The 14,604-nt window shown below is 39.8% G+C and overlaps 1 long non-coding RNA gene across 1 annotated transcript; it reads right to left on the bottom strand.

The window, feature by feature from the left end:
- Positions 1 to 257: 257 nt before the first annotated feature.
- Positions 258 to 14,033, bottom strand: LOC132646772 (uncharacterized). Its single transcript, XR_009585017.1, has 3 exons — positions 13,977 to 14,033; positions 1,727 to 1,829; positions 258 to 358 (listed from the first exon to the last, which is right to left on the bottom strand). It is a non-coding gene; the product is annotated as an uncharacterized LOC132646772 (long non-coding RNA).
- Positions 14,034 to 14,604: the final 571 nt, after the last annotated feature.

Below are 14,604 nucleotides of genomic sequence, written 5' to 3'. Positions count from 1 at the left end.
ACCCAATACCAAGAAAAGGGGAGAACATTTTACTTCTCCCTCCACCAGCTGTCTACCCACAAGCTCCACTTTCTCTACTCTTGATGATGACCAAAGTACTCTTGTCCCACAGAAAGCTCAAGTTCTGTGTTTTAGAGTCTTGTGTCTATGATATTACCATATTTAATCTCATAAGATACTATGTCTTAAACACATACTCAGGAATCTTCGGAGAGAGCTACTGTACCTTTCATTTGTTCCCAACCTGTGTCCAAGGTGTTCAGTGTCTACAGTTGGACCTGCAAAAGCAGATCAGGATGGATGGCCTCTTCCATCTCTGAACATTCAAAACTTCAACTCACTCCATCTGTAGTTGCCACTTAAATAACAGAAATACCAGGGAATAAGTAGAAAAATATATTCAAAAATGTCAAATATCCCTACCATCATGGTGTTTATTTTCAAGCCCTGAGAAGTTACTTAAACATGCAAAAAATGAATGGAACTGGAAATCATTTTATGAAGTGAAATCAGCCAGACTCAAACAGATAAATAAATCATGTTTTATCTTGTATGTAGAAATGAAATTTTGAATTATATATGTGTATTTATATATTTATATGATATGCATATTCACATGTTCATCATTAAACTAGAAAGAAGATCAAAAGGGGGAGGAAGAAAGAGGAGAAATTACAAAAAACAAAATGAGCAAATTGCATGAAAAATATAGAATATTTAGCTGATGATACATATAAAAATAAGAAAGGAAAATGGAAAGAGCTACTGAGGAGGAGGCATGAGAGTGAGGACCCACAGGTGATAGGGACTTAGCAGGCATCATCTCTGTGGTTGAGGAAAGAGGGTGGTGGAAGGCAAGCCTCAGGAGCTAGCCTGGCATCCCCAAGGCAACATGGACAGAAGTAGGAGGTAGAGTCAGAGATCTGGAACATATTAGAGGGAAGAGACTTGTGGGCCATCAACGCAAAGACTTTTTGGCATCAGTACAGTTTAAACAGGGTCATCAGAGAAGTTTCAGTGGATCAAAATCATGCTAAACTTAGCATCTCAACAGCCCACTCTGAATGTGAGTAGAGCAAATATGAACTTGATTGTAGGGACTAGGCCACCTCTTTAGTCCCAGATCTTTTTACTTTGTCATCTATCACAGATGCTTGAAGCATGACCAAGTCCTTTTTCTTCATTTGAGCTTGAACTTACTGGCACTGAACATCTCAGTTCCCAGGGAAAGCTGTAGAAAGATTCACTGAACTGAGTTGTCCATGGATGGGAACGAAAGTAGCATTGAAGCATCTACTTTTTGCTAGTGGTTAAGTTCATAATGCTTGACATGTTATCTGATTTAAATGTCATGTCACAATAACATATGAAAGGCTCACAACAGAATGATGGACAATTTAGGGATAGATGGTGATCTACACATTTCATCCCTGGCTCCTCTTCCCATCCTGGGTTCTCACTGAGCTGAGACAACATGCAACAAAGTATTCTCTCCACTCGGGAAATACTGGGCTCCCTTGAACACCGCCAGAGGGCGTAAGTGGGCCTCTCAGCTGAGACTGAAGCTGAAGCCTTCAGGAGCTAAGAAACCTATGATTACTCATTTGGTCACAAGCTAAATTAAACCCTACCTCAGCAAGCTAACCACAAGATAAAGGTGGGGCCACCCATAAGAAACTTTAACCCAATGAAAACATGACTGAAAGGATGTGCGTGAATGTCTCACCATTATTCTTTTCCCACTTAAGAGGTTTCAGAAAACGCAGGAAGATGAGCCAAACTTCTTTGCTCTTGATGGATTACTTGAGGGTAGGTAGCATGTGTGAGGTCTGGTGGAAGGAAAATATCTTTGTCATTCTGAACTCCCACCATATCTAGGAGAATTCGCCCCTTCTTGATATTCCATATATATTTAACCCAATGAAAAGAACACTTGGAACATCCCCACCCTCTTTCCTCCTGATTGCCTAAACTATAGGTCTAGAAAGCATATTTCTCCCCTACTTGCTGATTTTCCAAAGACTTGAGGATCAACCACATCCTGATAGGCCCTTGCAGAAATGGACAGACTTTCAGAGCTCTTAGTTTTAAGTTCTGATACCCTCGATTAAAAGAATAACTACATAAATGATGACGGGAGCATCTTGAATAAGCCCATGAAGGGTGGAAGATAGGGTCACTGGGTTCTTAGTTATTATTTTCAGTACGGTACTGAAATCCAAAGCAACAGCTTTGAGGGTGTAGGCAAACACTCACTGAACTACATCCCCAACCAAAAACTTCCAATCTCAATTTCTCCCAACCCCATCCTCCCTCTTTTTCCACCCCCCCCCCACCTCTTTCACTCTATCTAACAGGCTCTCATTATATAGTCCAGACTGGCTTTAAATCCTTGACTCTGCCCTTACTGCTGAGATTGCAGGTATGTACCATTGTGTTTGGCTACACACAAAGGTTTTGAAGTTACTGATTAAGACCTAAATTGTGCTTCATTGATTCATATGTTAAAAATTTAACCCCTGGTATCTCACAGTATAAATGCATTTGGAAACAAAGTCATTCAAGAGGTTGTAAATGCAAACTGAGGTCATTAGTGGGGGTTCTACTCTGTCTGATGTCTTTAAGAAGTAATTAGAACACAAACAATGGAAAGAACAGGTAAGGACACAGGGTGGAGACAGGTTTTAGGAAAAGCCCACACTATCTGTACCCAGATCTTGTATATACAGCCTCGAGGTCCAGGAGAACACTGATGCCTGCATGTTAGCTGCCCAGGAGAAGTGCTTTGTTATAGAAACCTGAGCACCACATATAGGTACCTTAACAGGTGGACTAGAGAAGCTGAGCTTCTAAGCATCAGCCTAGCTCTAATGTCCCTAACAGACAAACTCTGCTATCAGTGCAACTCAGGAAGGTTGTGAATTCCTTGATCTAGTTGTGTTCTGACAGCCAACATTCTAAGAGTTTCCATTGGTCCAGCTGCCCCTTTCACATTCTTCTGTCTCCTTTATCTTGGCTTTCTGTAGAACCTCTGGTACCCTCATTGTACATTGTTTCCAGAACACACAAATGAGCTCAATGTGATACATCCTTCCTCTTTATTCTTAGTTTTGGTTGGGCTATGTTCATCTACTTAACTGTCACTCGCATGTGTGGATTACCTTCAGCCTCTTAGGATTTGCATGTGCCAGTTTTCTTTCTATGTCATGGTCATGACAATGCAACCCTCTCTATGTGATCTGGGCCGCTTGGTTAGGTAGCTAAAATGGATAAGAGAATAGTACTCAGAAGCACCTCTCCTTTAAACAGTGTGGGATACACACACACACACACACACACACACACACACACACACACACCTGCATGCACGCTGAGGAGGCTTGCCTCAGCTAATACATGTGTATACAGCTTGCTGTTCACTGGACTTGGGCCCTGACCTCCCAGGCTTTTACATTATGGTGGATTGCTCAGTGTAGTTCTATTCCCCTGGGACCCCCTTGGTAATTCACTAATTGCCTCAATAAAGCCTCTCTTTTCTACCAGCTCTGTCAGCCTTCAGCCTTGAGATTTCCTAATGGAAACCACTCACTCCTATTGGACTCCCTGGCTGTAATTAGCAGTCTGGGACTTCGGTTTCCTTATTCTTGTTGGTGTGAAGGTGAGGCCATTGCCAATAACAGTGTCAATGTCAGCTGAGCAGCTCCTTGAAGACAGCATATGATGGAGCTGCTACATGTTGACTGTCTCCTGTGTATTTATTGACTGAAACATTCGAGCTGTTGCTTTTCACATTTGTAATTTTAGATCACAGATGCCTTGCGTGTTTAATCATACAGCAAAGCTCACATTTAATGAGAAAAATGTCAAGTATATTGTTATCCACCATAAAAGCTGTGAAAAATATTTCTGCCATCTGCAATGTGCCTTCTGCTGCTGCCTCTAAGAAATTTTCTAGTAACAATACAAAATTAACATTTGGGGGCAAACATTATGGAAGGAAAGTTGTTGAACTTCCTGAAGTTCAGACCATGCCTCAATGTCAGGTCAAGATACTTTACCTAGATTCCTAAAATAGCCTGTTACTGGACAGCATGGTATCCTTCATACCTCACACACCTTCAGCATCCTGCCAGTGATTAACTAAATTCCAGATCTGGCAACATCAGCCTCTATGTAACACCCTTGCAAGGCATTTCCTCTCTTACTGTCATGCATCAGTACCCTCTGTGAGCCTATCTCATCCTTACTTTTGCCTCACTGCTATGCCCTACATTCTAGCCCAGTTAAGTTTCTTGGTCACCAGATAAACCAGATAAACATGTCACGGCCAATAAAAACACCTTTCCTTCCCTCTGGGTGGTTGTTCCTACATACTGTGTCATCTCTACCTCAAATATCATTTCTGGGAAACCCTGAGTGACACTGTCCCCCAAAAGAGGAATCCACTGGATCCTTCTATATATGCTAGAACAGTATTTCCACTTGAAGACTTTGCATGCGGACTCCTGTTCCATTCACCAGCCTCCTCCTGTTCAACTCTGAGCCTCTGGTTTGCTAAGATGGTGCTTCTGCCATTGATGCCCCCCAGCCCCAAACTGATGGCACAGTGGCTGTGGCAGCTGCTTGAAGGGCCTCAGAAGCTACAAAGTCACTGTAACAGGAGTAAGCGAGGTCTCTTAACCAGGAACTTGCTCTTTTGACGTTGGCAACACAAAACCTTGCCATTATGCAGCCTGTGTTTATTTCTAGGTTTTCTCTCTGTATTTTAGCCCTTTCTCCTACTGAAAGAAATAACAGTCCTGTCAGTCAGAGAGCAATTGATAGTGATAAAAACTCTCCTTTTAGACAGTGAGTTCACTTGTTCTTAAGTCATTCTTTGCCACAAACTGCAGGCTCATTATACGAGGAAAATGTGGTATCTTGGAGAAGCCACACTCTTAGAAGTTTGTAATTTACCTCGCCTGATGACTAAGGTCTGGAGGTTTTCGCTGCTTATTTGAGTGTGGTTTGGGTGGGGAGGCAATGATAAACAAAGCCTGTCTTACTCACTGGAGCTGGCTTGTGGGAGCTGTGTAGCAATACCTGCTCTTTGAACAGTACCTTCTGCTTTTAGGGTCCACAGTGGTGAAGGGGTGTTCTCAGAGCTTCTTTGTGGCCCCTAGCTCTGAGCAGGTGCTCACTACCGATAGCGCATCTCACTCACAACCTATCTTTCTCTTCATTCCCTTTCTTCTGAGTCTCTGTTGAGACCTCAGTGGTTAGACATAAACTCTTCTTATATGACTTTTAGAAAGAGAGAGAGAGCGATAAAGGAAAGAGAGAAAGAAAGAGGGAAAGAGAGAAAGAAAGAGATAGAGAAAGAAAGAAAATAAAGAAAAAGAAAGAAAGAAAGAAAGAAAGAAAGAAAGAAAGAAAGAAAGAAAGAAAGAAAGAAAGAAAGAAAGAAAAGGCATTTGGGATGCTGAGAGAGCTCAGCAACTTTAAGAAAAGACTCAAAGTAAACTTCAGGGAGAAGTTGACTGGGAAATGGAGAGCAGCATGGATAGGTAAGATTGCCTGTCACTCCTCATCCAAATAAGCCCATGCCTGATAGCTCTGCCTTGCCATCTTGTTTATAGATAAAGAGGACCCTATTCTATTAGTTTGCTTGCTATTGCCATGATAAACACCATGACCAAAAGCAGCGTGGAAAAGAAAGGGTTTATTTCATTGTACAACTCTGGATTCACCACAGAGGAAAGTCAGGGAAAATATTCAAAAGCAGAGACCTGGAGTCAGGACCTAACGTACAGACCATGGAGGAATGTTGCTTATGGGCTTCCTCTCCATGGCTTTCTCAGCCTGCTTTCTTATACGTACCAGGATCACCTGCCCAGGATTTTTAATTAGTTGAGAGTCCCTCTTCCCAGATGACACCAGCTTGTGTCAAGTTGATGAGGAACTAACCTGTAGCGAGAATCTTTGAAATTTTGGTTTCTTTAAAAACACAGAAATATCATTAAGAATGTACTTTTGTTTTAATCCCAGGTGTGGGAATATGGGGCTGCTTCGAAGTAGCTGTCTATGATTTGCCTCGTGCTCTAGCAGAAGTGTAGTTTTGCCAGCTGCAGATAGTTCCTACAATTGTGTGATGTTTGTAATTCTGGGGATTTTTCAGAGGGTATATAAATGCTGGGTCCTGATATGGGGTTGTTGATTTCTTGTTGCTTTTTGGTTGCTTGTTGGTTGCAATTGGTCGCAGTTTGTTAAGTAGTTGTGTGCAGAGAAGAAACAACAAGAAGATATTAGATATCCTGATGGCAAAAGATCAAACTTATCCCAAGGAGCTTGATGCCTCCGATCAGCAGGAAGCAGTTTAACAATAATGTCACCTCCTTTCCTCTCTATCCTTTTTTCTCTCCTATCTAGTGTTAGGGGGTTGAAAAAGATGAAGTCAGGTATCTGCCAAGAAACCCAAAACACGGCTGTAGCCAGTAGGCTCCTTCATGACCTTCGGAAGGAGCTAACGCTGCAGGCCCTTGACTTTAGACTTCTCATCTCTGTGAGATATAAGTTCTGTTGCTTCGGTTGCCCAGTCTCTGGTAGCTGCTGACAATAGCCCCAAGGAACTAACACACTTGCCTTCATGAAAAAATGCTGAGGCAAGGTGGGCAGAATAAGGGAGAGTTTTCAAGTAACCTTAACACTGAGAGAGGTTAGAATGACAGGGTCACTGTCATGGAAGTAAAGCTCACCAATGACAAGGATAGTTGCTTTACTAGAGGTAGTTCCTCCTAGCAGAATAAAGTTGAGTTTAAAAAAAGCTCACAATTACATATGTATTATGTATATAATTATGTATGTTGTATGTATAAACACATGTGTGTGAGACAGAAAAGATAACTGTTCACAAACCCTTGCCAAGACATAGAGAACACTGGTCAAAATATTCCTCATTAAGTACAAATAAGTGATTGTTTTTAGAAAACCCTCTTCTTTTGAAACAATAGTTTTCATTTGACCATTTTTATTGTTGCTCTTTTATTAACTAGATTTTTATCTTAATTAATATATAATTGTATTACTTCCCAAGTTTCCTTTTCCTCCCTCCTACCCTTTCCGTGATCTGATTTCACTCTTTCTCAAATTGATGGTCTCCTTGTTTTGATTATTATTTACACACACACACACACACACACACAAATACATAAATACAACCTGCTGAATCTATTTAGTGTTGATTGTATATGATTTCAGAGCAGACCACTTTGTATTGGATAATCAATGAGGTAATTCATCCCTGAGAAAAACTAATTCCCCCTCTCTCAGCAGTCAATAGTTGCATATAGCTCTTTGTTTATGGGTGGACCTCCTGAATCTCCCCTTCCCATGTTACCATGTGTTGTCATTGTCCGGGCCTAGTTTAGGCCACCATGTTGTTGAGATATATTGTTGCTTAACTTTTCCCCTTGATTTCAGACAGTTTCCTTTTTCTTCTCTGACAAGACTATTGGCTGAAACATTTTTCATAAGTCCTTCTTTCTTCAGAAGGCAACTACAAAACATCTGTCAGGTCTCTACTGAGCATGTACAATTGAAAGATAAAAGAACTTGGTTTCTTTTATCCAGAGTTGTGCCATCCAACATGGAAGTCAATGGTCACAGGTGGCAATTTGGCTTTACATTTAAATTGATTCCTATCAAATATTAGAAACCCCGGTCTCACAGTCTGGTCTTCACCGGCCACATATGACTAGTAGCAACCACACTGAACAGCCCAAATAGGAAATATTTCCATCACCACAGAAGGTTCTATACTTCAGTGTTGTTCAAGAGAAGCAAACCAAGAAGCAGACAGATGTAAGACTGAACTAGGGTCTGGGTCCTAATGCCAGCTTCAGATGTCTTGACCATATGCCTCAGGCAAAAGATTTGGTACAGTTCATATTTCCTTTTCCTCTCTACTAAAAGAAAGAGGAAGACAGTTTAATAAGATTGTGGACTTTGTAAATGAAAATATTTATAAAAATCAATTTAGTGCAACAAATATTTTTGAAACATTTATGAGCTAGGGATTACAATAAGTATGCAGAACAAGGCTGTAACATGTTCTTCTGGCCTCAGAGTTTACATAAGAGAAAGATGAGGCTAAAAATTACAATGCAAGTGATAACAAATATCCGTCAGATATTCAGGTAGAAGGAAATAGTGGTATAAAGGTAGAAGACTGTCTAAAACAGGCATTGTGAGGAATAGTCCAAAGAAGAAGTGCTTCTAAAGTACAAGGCTTGAAAAGGGAGTGGTGCTCTGATCAGCTTCACCTTCGCTTTCTGGCATAGACCTTGCTCAATAAAATCTAGGTCTTTTTTTCCCCTAGTTCCTTTCCTGTCACCTCTGAGCAATCTTTCTTGTTCATCCACTGAGCATATTATTTAAAAAAAAAAAACTCTCATCTGAAACACTACACATGCACATCCATAGCGCACACACACAAACATACACAAACTTACATACAGACATGTGCAGGTGCATACACGCATATGTACAGAACATACACACATGTACACACACCCACAAACACGCACACATACATACACACAGACACACATGCACACACATACATATGCACACACAGAAACACATACACACATACAGACACATATATATGTGTGTTAATACATAGAGAGATTAAAAGAGACTAAAAAGCAATAACAAAATTTAAGAAAGATCAATTTTCAAGATATTGGACACCACTCAGTGGAAGTTAGTGGTCATCAAAAGTCAAGAAACATCCCAGGTGAGCCCTCAAATTGTCTCCAGCCTTAGCAGAGCCTCCAGGAGCTAGAACAAAGAAAGAATCTCAGAAACTAGTCAGTAAAATGTCAAAAGACAAGGCTAATGAGTTATATAATTCCAGTTTATACAAAATGTGAAGAAAAGAAAGTAAAAGTACATGAGAAGTTTCCATAGGCTGGAAGGATGGGGAACTCCTGCTAATACAGGTTTCCTTGAAAGTAATGACCCGTGTTTTAGTAACCAACTATGGTAAGGGTTGCCTTGCTTTGTAAATATGCTAAAACACTCTGCAGCAGAAGGTTTACTGTATGCATTATGGTCAATACCAATAGTAAGCCTGATGACATTTAGAGTCACCATAGAAATACAGAAACCTCTGGGTATATATTCAAAGAATTATCTCAATTTGGTAATGAAGGTAGGAAGGTACTACTTAAATGTGAGTAGTAGTACCATTTCATTTTATAAAATATAAAATATAAATGGAGCTGATTACAAGGATTCATTGCTGTGTTTGCTAAATATGGATCCCATGTGACCAACTGCTTCCTCCTGCTACCATGCCTTCCCTGTCATGGTGGCCATATTCGCCCAGAAATCTAAGACAGGAAAACCCCCTTTTCTCTTACTTTCATCAGAAAAAAAATGGAAAAAAAACTAATAAATACATGTGGAGAAGTGGGCACGTTCCCTTGGTAAACCTGACTGTGTGGTTCTCAGACCTTCGGAACTGATTTATAGGAGAGATGTGGAAGAGACTGTAAGCTTGAGCTAGAAAAGCCATTGAATTTTGTAAACAGAGCTTAACCATTCTAGAGGAGACCTAGAAGATGAGAACTATGTGATAAACTTAAACAGTACAGTCCAAGCTCTTAAGGTTTCAAAGGGGAACAAGTCTATAAACCAATCCTGTTCTTTTCTGATGACATTCTGCCATGTCCAGAGAACTTCGGAGAAGTTGCATTGAATATTAAATTTGTTTGGTAAAGAAATTTTCCAGAGAAGTTAGCATTCAGATTATGTGGTGATTACTGCTCACTTTCATGTCTATGGTGACAAAGATCAAAATAGAGAGCAGAAAAAAAGAAAAATGTGAAATTTGATAAGGAAAGTCATGTGGTCAATTAAAAAGTCTGTGCCAAGGAAAGTGTAAGTAATAATACAACTGTAATTCTTTAAACTGGGATAAGAGGAATGGAGACTATGTCCTTCAAAGGCTCCATCTTATGAAAATACAAATTCATCTAAAAGGAGAACATCGGGAGCAAAACAGCTTAGTGAATAAAGATACTTCACTCCAAGCCTGATGTCTTGAGTTCAGCCCCAGAACACACATGTTGAAGGAGAGAACTAATTTCCTCAAAAAGTCCTCTGTCCACTCATGCAGTGACACACACACAAAACCATAAATTTCTAAAAGAGAGCATCTAAACTGAGGAAGCCATAGAAAGAAGGACTCCCCACTCAAAACAGCTTCCTAGGAAAGTGATTCTCAGGGTCAGCACACAAAGCTAATAAAACTGTGGTCCAAAGAGGCAGACTCCATCTCAAGCTGACAGCAGAATATCGTAGCACTGTCCACATGACGTTTTTTTTTTTAGAGTCATAAAAGATGCAGGGCTGGAGGAGTCATGAAGTTTTACATCATTTTTCTAGACAGGACTGAAGCAAGGTAATGTACAGCACAGTTGGTGTTCCAGCAAAGAAGACCTTTGAGACCACTGTATAAAGCTTTTGTATAAAGCTTTTGCAGAGAAGCCTAAGTTTCAGTGGAGACTGAGGATATAGGAGATGCCAGGACCATGGGACAACACTACCAACATGGAGGGGAGCTGCCCCAGGAGAGCGGTTATGTGTGTTGCAGGCAGCAGAAGTGGAGAGTATGAATCCCTAAGACCTTTGGGGCCCAGTAAGCTCATCACAAGCCCTAGAAATGGACATGGAACTGCAGAGTTTGGGGTTTCCCCTGCTTGAGTTAGGCCTTGAAGTGAAATGAATTCTCTAGGCTCTGGAATGAGAATATTTATTCTGTGCCATTGCATGTTAAACATATGGAACTTTTATTTTATAGGAGCACATGGTTCAGAGATTGCCTTGAGCTTCAGACAGGACTTAGAACGTGGCCTTGTAAATAATATTGAAATTATTTTTTAAAGAAGACTGAAGATTTTGAAGTTTGGTTGAATGTATTTGAAATTGTCATAAGCCTATGGGGACAAATAGACCAACAGATCCAGTGATAACACTTCTGATATTTACTAGAAGGACTCTTAACTCAACATAGAAATTTTTGGGTTAAAAGTGATACATCTATGTGTCAGATTAACAAGGGGTAGAGATGATAGATAATCTTGATGGCATTTAGAATCACCATGGAAACATGTTTTGGGGCATGCCTATAAGGGACTATCTATATTTGGTTAATTGAGGTGGGAAGATCCATCCTCAATGTGAGCACTACCATTCCATGAGCTGGGGTACCCAAATGGAATGAAAAAGAGAGATCAAGCATTCATCTGTCTGTGCTTCATCAGTGTGGACGTAATGTGAACAGCTGCCTCCTTCCTATCCCTGCTGCAACATGCCTTCTATGGACTATAGCCCCTAAAACTACAAGCCAAAATAAATCCTTCTTTTCTTAATTTTATTTTGTCAGGTATTTTGCAACAGAATAATGAGTTACTAAAACAGTATATTAATTATAGTTCAATTATACTACATAAAATAATTTTTAAAGGATAGCATAAAAGCGAGAAACAAAGACATGGAAATGATGCTCAGTATGCTAGACAGACATCCTGCTACTATGGGGGTTTCATTTCAGCCTCTGTAGTAGATATCATTGCTGTCAATTACTCCTTTATTTCAAAATACACGCTGAGCTCGTTTCCCTCTGCCCCTAAATTATTCTGCTCAGGCTTCCAGAACACAGTGTTGTGGATTGCGTGCCTTAGACAACTGAAATTTATACTTTCACATTTGTGAAAGCTGGAACTAAAGAGATACAGTTCATCTCTGGGATTCTGTCTCTCCCGGGCTCACCGCACTTTTGCACAGTCACTGACTTCTAGTGTCTCTTCCCTATTTCTAAGGCTTAAACACTCAGTCTCCCCTGATTAGGCAAGCCTGCATAACAAACACTTTTACCTCACTTGAGTATCTTTGTATGTATAATATCAAAAATTTGACATAATGTTTTAGATTTAAATTTTAATTATTTTCCAAATCTCTATAATAAAATGTTGTTTCACCAGTGATCTTGTCCATGCTTTTGATTTTATGTTTCCGATTAGTCCCTCATGTTATATCCCCAAACGATAGAAATGAATTAAATCTCCCATCATTTTTATGGAGATAGGTCTGATAACCTTCACTCTGTTACCGACAGTATGTAAATGCACATGCCCTGCATCTTCACAAGCACTGGTTAGGATTATTAATGTAATTCTGTGGACTGTACCTTAGTACAAAGGATCCTTAAAAGCCTCATTTTACACAGACCTATATGCTAAAGCATGAATAAACGGTGATTACTAGATTTTGAAAAGTAGACCCTCAAAGTGCCCTGAAACTTGTTCTCAATATTTGGTAGAATGTTTGTGTTCAAAAGTGGGCAGGTGTGAGCACTGGGGTTTAGCATTAATAGAAAAAACAAGATAAAATGTCATTTCTATGAAGGGAAAAATTGGCAGAGGGTTTGCTTTTCTTCCTGAGCCTTTCACACACATCAATTACTTGATGACCTTAACGGTGCTGGTAGAAATAAGTATGGGGGTTTCTAAAAACAAACAAACAACAGAAACTCACCAATAGACCTAACCAGATCCAGTGACAACACTCCTGATATGTACCAGAAGGACTCTTAACTAACACATCACAGACACTTGCACCTGTTTGTTGCAGCACTATTCTCAACAGTGATGTTGTAAACCAAACCTGTGTGTCCACAATCAGAGGAGTGAATAAGGAGAATAAGGAGAATCTGGTAACCTGGTATATATTCATGATGCAATATTTTTTCAGCCATAAAAATGAAGTTATGTCATCTGTGGATGTTGATGTGGCTCGGTTTTAGAATGCTTGCCTCTATGCAGTAGGTCCTGGGTTCCAGCTCTATCATGGGGTTACAGAGAAAAGCTTACATTTGTCAAACATTCCATACTAGGTATGCATCCAAGGCTATGCTTACAGTACGTTAGAAGTGTTCACAGTGTTATGATGATGCACAGTGTTATGACCCTCACAGTGTAACCACCAGGTGCAAGAAGTGAGGAAACCCTCTAGTCACATCAATCTGAAAGTCGTAAAACTGACTCCAGAACCTATGTCAGAGCCTTTAGCTCAAAATGATGGACTTTTGTGGAAGAAATACTACCTCCAGGTCATTTTTCCTCCCCCACCATGTCATTCTTCCTCTGCACCAAAGACTGCTTCTCCTCTACGTTTTCACTTGCAGAAATCTTTCTGAGCAGTTCATCCTACTCCCTGGTTACCTAGCCTCTCAAAGTCTGGCAATTTCAAAGAAGAAATGTAGGTGTCATTCAAAAGAAAAAAACTGAAAAAAAAAAAAGAACTATAATTATATGCTTAGATGACTTAGAATATGAAGTAAATAACATTTGTGTGACATTTGAAAATTAGGCCTAATTTTAATTCTGGAAGATGGTTTTGCTCATTCATTTGCATGTTATCTCCAGTTTCCATCACTCTGGTGACTATGTCTATACACCTTGCAAAGCTGAAAATATATACTACTTAGTTTTTTACATAAAAGTTTAGCCTACCACTTGTCTTAGCTAATTTTCTGTAACTATAACAGGATACCCAAGTCAGTGATTTACAAAGGGAAGAAGAAAGTTTCTTTGGAACCACAGTTTTGGAGGCTGGGAAGTCCAAGGTCAAGAGCCATATCTGGTAATGTTTTTCTGCTGCTTCACAGTGTGTGCAAGTGAAAAGAGCAAATGGGTACAGGAGGCTGTGATAACAGAAGGAACAGCTTTGCTTTATAATAATCTATTCTCACAAAGTAACACATCACTGAGAGAGCATTGATCTCTCCCTCCTAATGAGCTAATATCTCCAAAAGGAAAGTCCAATCAAATACCAACAGTAGTCTCACAGGAGGCCAACCATATCCAATCATAACAGCCCATGTAAGAACAAGAACCACAGGACCCAAAGAGACTGAAAATTTCACTCACAGGGATCCAAAAGAGATTGTTGAACAAGATGACCTTAGAGTGTCCACACTCCTGGTCCTGAAAAGAAGAGGCAGTTGGATGTCAGTATCTTCAATGTCATGCTAGTCAGTGCTAATAATAATTGACAGTGAACATATATTGCTTTTATTCTTCTGATGTATCATTCAAAACCTAATTGCTCTCCTAAGTCTACCCTCTAGTAAATGCAAGGCATTTTGAAGAAATAAGTTTCAGGAAAGCCTCTTCTTTTTTTTTTTTTTTTTAACTGAATTGCTGTATATCCTGGGTCCTTTTACAGTATGACTGAAAACATGAAAACTCCAGGAAGGCATAGGGTTCACAGCGGTATGAGGTGAAATAAATTCTTAAACTCTGTAAACAAAAGGCAAGCTAAAATCTACACTATATTTTCTTTTTAATACAAAAACACAAACTTAATGTCAAGATACATGTACATAAAGTTCATCACAGTTTCCTTAAAACCTGTAAGTAATAACTCTCCAAAGAGGCTGAACCTATTTGGTGTGATAGACATAGGCTACTTGTGTGGCAGGTGTGAAAAACCATGCAAATGTCATCACCAAATAAAGACGAATCTCTAGATAAAGCTCTGGACCAACCTTCTACA

This window comes from Meriones unguiculatus, chromosome 12, assembly GCF_030254825.1.
Source record: "Meriones unguiculatus strain TT.TT164.6M chromosome 12, Bangor_MerUng_6.1, whole genome shotgun sequence".
Classification (NCBI taxonomy): Eukaryota; Metazoa; Chordata; class Mammalia; order Rodentia; family Muridae; genus Meriones; species Meriones unguiculatus.
This window is presented reverse-complemented; position numbering and strand designations above follow the sequence as displayed.